Source organism: Camelus ferus, chromosome 3 (genome assembly GCF_009834535.1).
Source record: "Camelus ferus isolate YT-003-E chromosome 3, BCGSAC_Cfer_1.0, whole genome shotgun sequence".
Classification (NCBI taxonomy): domain Eukaryota; kingdom Metazoa; phylum Chordata; class Mammalia; order Artiodactyla; family Camelidae; genus Camelus; species Camelus ferus.
In genome coordinates, this window is record NC_045698.1 from 85335326 (window position 1) to 85341325 (window position 6000).

Here is a 6000-nt window from a genome sequence, read left to right on the forward strand (position 1 = left end):
AGTTAACATAGAAATATAAATAATAATAACTCTTATTTAAACAATATTTTCATCATATTAGGGTGTGGGATATTATAGTTTTGTCCACCATCCAGGCAGTGTTTATTAACAAACTGGTTTCTGTCATCTCTATCAAGGAATATGAACATGCCAAAATGATGTCTATTCAGCCTGGTGAAGTTAAAAAGACATTTTATTACTTGTTTGTTGTTATTTGCTTGTTGGGAATGTTAACACTGTTTTGATACAGAGCATCCCAAATCCTTGTTTACATTAAGTCGTTACGTTAGTAGCACAAGTGCCAATGAAGTACAATCTATTAATTAAGTTCCGTAAGACAGGACTTTGTTTGTTCTACTTTTTATCCCCAGGGTCTAGAATAGTGCTTGGCACATGATAGGTATTTAATAAGTATTTGTTGAATGAATGGACAAAACTACAAAATTTTAGACAGTGGGTGAACTCTAAACCTAACGTGATTTGACGTATTTGACCATTATCCTCTATTATGAAGTAAATTTATCAAATGTTAAATATTTTCTTGGAATATTCATTTTTCAAAATAAAATGCTACATTATTTTGTTAAATTTGGCTACTAGCTTACTTTCGTCAAACTTTTACACTTCAATTTTTAAATGTAGAAATCAGAAGTTTTCAAGGACTTTCTCCTATTTCTTAACTGGACCAAAATAGAAACATAAGATTCCCAGGAGTTTCTTCAAATTTCAAATACCCAAATTCACATTGCTGTCTATCTTGGAAAATTTACCTCTGAACTTAATCTGAGGAATTGAATAAATTTATCCTATATCTATGCTTAGTCAAGTTCACTGGTGATTTTTTTTTTTTTAACTAAAGTAAGCTTCTAAGTTTTAGGAAAACTGAGCAGATGTTCCAGGGCTTGGACTTGGTTCCATTTTTAATATGTTAAATGGTATAACAAATGCATCGCAATGGACCCAATTACCATCCCATCCAAATGGTTAACTTACCATCTCAGAATAGAGCTTAGGGAGTGCTCCTCTTACACACATGGTCAGGTTTCTTTTCTTCTTGTCCATTCCCCTGAAGGGTTTTTGCCTAGATCAATTACCTTTCTCCCTACCCAGCCTGGTTCTCAAGAGTATAGGTGCCTAATGTTACCATTTTGATAAGAATTGGTGAAACTTCATAGTGGTTCCTTGTATTCATTAACTTCACATCTGTTTAAATCAAACAAGTACTTTAACCTGATACGTGGTAATGAGGCAATTATTCCATACATTTTTTTTTCTCTCACTCCTCTCAAATCACCCATGGCTATATTTAAAGATAATAACATATCCAGATATGTGATTTATTTTGGTCAAAATTTCACTCATTGGGATATTTCGTTTACAAGTCCTCCCCCCAAAATAAAGTCTCATTGAGTTAAAACGTTTTACGTTTTTGGAAACAGAACCTACAAATCAGTTAATGTTGGTTGTTTGGACCTTATCAAGTATTGCTTTCCATTCTAAAATCTCAAACATGAACCACCAAACACAAAAAAGAATAGAGTTGATTTAACACATTTTCCCTTCATTTAAGAACTTTCTCTTTTGGTGACACCGTATCTTTCTCCTACTTACTCGTGTCAGCAAAAGAGAAATCAATTTAAATCTAGATGGCCAATGCTCAGCTAGCCTGAATGCTTTATTTCCTCTGTGGCCACATGCTATTGTAATATGTAGGAATATATGAATCTTGCAGATTCATACATTACTTATATTTATAAGTAAATAATGGAGGATGAATGGCAAAGTGTCTGTGAACCTGTAGTCTGTGGAATAAATACTGCTGAGTTTAATGGAGAGAAAGTGGAAACCCCAAAATAAGCATCTTTGAAGGACAGAAGATATTCTATCAAAATACAGCCCTGGTTTCCCATAATTATTTTGGTACCTAAGTAATCTTAAAAAACATATAAGTTCAATGCAGTTGCATTTCTCCTAGAAAATAATCATGTGGATTACCTTGCACCTGTTTTCTTATCACCTCCCCTACCCTAGACCCTTAAAGGTACTGATTTCATAGATGTATGTGCTATAGAAAAAATTATGAAATTTCACCAAAGGAAAAAGTTGAGTTTTTCTTTTAAAAACTTTCTTCTGTTTTTGTGTTTTGATGTTGTTATTTTTAAATAGTTCAATAAACTTAAAGGTATGAATGAATTATCTGAAAAGGGACCACTTTTTTTAAAATGTAAGGACGATTTTTGTAATACTACAAATAGTTATTGAAATCTCTCTTCAATATAATTCTTCAACTTGATGATGTGACACATAAATTATTCAGGAAGAAATGTATCTTAATCACTTCTTATCAGCATTGATATTTTAAGATTGGATCTGAAGGACATTACAGGTAAAACACAGTTTAAGCACAAATCCTATTATTGAGATTTGCTTTAAGATGGTTGGCATTTTGTGATTGCTAAAAGCCCTCATCTCTTATAACCAACCATATTCTTATGCTGTATTTAATGGGAAATTTTAGAGTTAATATTTAAGATGCTATTTAAAGTGATTAACTTAAATCAATAGTTATAGCTCAAGCAGCTTCTCTTTCCCTAGCATTCCAGCCTAAATCATAAACCTGTATTTTGGGGAATTCTTCAATTTTACACATGTTGTATTGGTATGAGTTTGCTTTCAGCTTCAAGAAATGGAAATCTTGACCCCAACAGGCTTGCAGCCTAAGGAAATGTTTGTATGTGGTACTTTAGAAGTAGGGGAAGCTTCAGGGTTGGCACAGTCCCTACAAGTCTCTCATTTGTGCTCTTCATTTTGAATTATTTCATCCTCAGTGTCCCTCACTGGGGAGAGACTGTAACAGCACAGAATGATTTCCAGAGAAGGCAGCTTTTCTGGGACTTTCTCCTAACAGTAAGAACATATCTTTTAAGCAGCTGGTGTCTCATTAGCTCACACTGCCCCTCAGGCTCATGTCTGAACAATCCTGTGGTGAGGAATGCCAAAGCTCACTTGGCCAAACCCTACTCCTAAACCAGACACTGTCACAAGGGTTTGAGATTAGCTTTAAATCAAACAGGTCTAGCCCTGAGGATAGAGATTAAGTCACCTTTCCCTGAAGGACAAGGACTGCAGAGACAGGACAGCAAGATAGGATACAGTTAGGAAGGGAGGAGGGAGAATGGAACTAAACTGTATTTAGCAGAATATAGTAAAGCTTTTTCTTAATGGGTAGTTGCCTGTGATGTTGATCTAAATATTCAATAAAAGGCAACAAAATAATATAAAGTGGTAATTATCAAAGAAAGGGAATATCAGAAGCATCCAGAAGTATTTTTTTGTCCAAGTTAAATTCCCCTCCCCATTCTGATTTGCACCTACATGATGCTCTCTTCCTTATGCCACTGAAAACTAGTTACTCCTAGGAGCCTCGTTGGATCTGATGGATGATGATGTTAAAATTATTGAGAACCATGGCCGTAGAAAAGCTTTTTAACGTGAGGGGACAAAATAAATGGTTGCAAAGGAGTAAAACAATATATCTGGTTATTCACATTTCATCCTGGTGTTAGCCTATTTTCACTTGCTGTTTTAGTTTCACAAATTCTGAGATAAAGGCTATTATTGTTTTTTAATCCCTCCCCAAAAAAAAGATTTCACCTAACCTAGTGATATCTAACTCATTTTGTTTTGTTGACTCTGTATCTCACCTAACACTTGTAGAATCTTTGGTAGAGGATGATTGAGGACTAACTGTAGCAGTGCCATCCCTTTCTCAGGAAAAGGCAAAAGTAATTTGTCAAAGAGCCCTGGCCAGCAGTGGTCATCTTTCTTTTTCAAATTTTAAACAAAATAAAAATTCAATGCAGAAAATTAACACCTAACCCTCATACACTGTTGGTGCGAATGGAAATCTGTATAGCCACTGTGGAAAACAGTATAAAGGTGTCTCAAAAAACTAAAAATAGAACTGTCATATGACTGAGCAATCCCACTCCTAAGTATATATCTGAAAAAAATGAAAACACTAATTCAAAAAGATACACGCACCTCAATGTTCACAGTGGCATTATTTACAATTGCCGACTGTCTATCAACAGATGAATAGATAAAGAAGATGTTGTATATAATGGGATACTACTCATCCATAAAAAAAGAGTGAAATTTTGCTATTTGCTACAACAAGGATGGACTTGGAGGGTATAAAGCTAAGTGAAATAAGTCAGCCAAAGAAAGATAAATACTGTATGATATCACTTATATGTGGAATCTAAAAAATAAAACAAACCAGTGAACATAACAAAAATGACACAGACTCACAGATACAGAGAACAAACTAATGGTTATAGTGGAGAGAGGGAAGGAGGGAGGGGAAAAATAGAGGTAGGGGATTAAGAGGTACAAACTACTATGTATAAAATAAATAAGCTACAAGGATATATAGTACAACACAGGAACATAGCCAATATTTTGTAATAACTATAATTGGAGTATAGCCTTTAAAAATTATAAATCACTATGTTGTACATCTAAAACTTATATAATATTGTACATCAACTATACCTCAATAAAAAATTGAAAAAAAATGTATAGTCCAAAAAAAAAAGAAAATTAAGAACATATAGAAAAGTATAAAGAACAAAATTTAAAACCCTCATAATCCCTCTAGCTAAGGAACCATTGATAACATTATGGCATAGTCTTCCAATTACATGTATGAATAAATTGTAATATATATGTATAAGGCTTTTTAAAAGTCATACCTGACCAGAATTGCTGTTTTTGTAACCTGCTATCTTTGTTTATTATACCAGGAGCACTTCCCCCATGTATTCTAAATCCATCACAGAGTTTCATGATAGATTACTTAACCAGTCTTGAGTGGGCAGATATTTTACTCTTGCAAATAAAATACTTTGCAAAACTAGAATGTCCAACACAAACATAAGCCTAGCCTCTTATTTGAACTACCCAAGTCCTAGGGTTAGCATTAAATCAGAAATCCAGGAGGGAGGCAGAGAGTGAAATCCCAAGTTGTAAAACAAAAATTCGACAGAGGGGAAATAAGCACGGAAAAAAATTATGAATCAGATGTGTGCTGGGATTTCTTGGACATTTTCAGATCCAAGTCAAAAATTCTTCATCAACCTGTGTCTGCACCGAACTTCACTTATTAGCTGCTCCTTAACTGAGATGAAGGCTTTACTTATGTTAAGATCAGAACTAAAGGAAAAGGAAAAGGATCCAGAAAGAACCTCTGTCCTGTGGGTAGGGACTGTTTAGATACTAGACATGGCAGTTTTCAGGAGACAAAAAGGGGCAGGTAGCTCTGTCTTCTCATGGGCTCCGAGGAGAAGATACATCACTCTGGGGAGTGGACCAGGCCCCTGGCAGCAAGGGTTGACCACAATCCTGGCAGCAGCAGCTCAGGGTGGAGCTAGAAATGCCATTTTTCTAAGGCGCATCCTTTGGTGAACAACTGAAGAGTCACTAAGACCAATATCTCTGCTTATCTTACATGTTAGAGCTGCATTTCTAAGACTTCACATCTCCCATAGACCGCTTTGTGAGGTTTTCCTATCTGCCTACCACCTGTGCTATCAGTAATACGTTCTTTCAACTGACTCACTTTTTTTAACTTAAAAACTTTATCTTAAAGAAAACATGTATCCTATTTTAATTGAAAAACAGAATCATTTACCATAAATGGAATGGTGGGTGACCTCATGAATTTAGTGAAAACAAACATGCAACAAAAACTGTATTCAGTTAGGGCTCGATGCTGTTGCTTGCCAAAGGCCCTTGAGCCTGAGGCCTGATTCTGTTTGTTTAGGGAAAAAAAGGCAGGGAATGGGGAGGGAGGAATTAGCAAGTGTTAAAAACATTACTAACAAACCCAGACTGCCCAAGGACTTCCTCAGAACTGCAAGGGAACTGAATCACTTTCACTGTGTTATTTATATCACCTAGCTTCCTGTCCAGTGGGGGACACACCTCTCTAGCAAG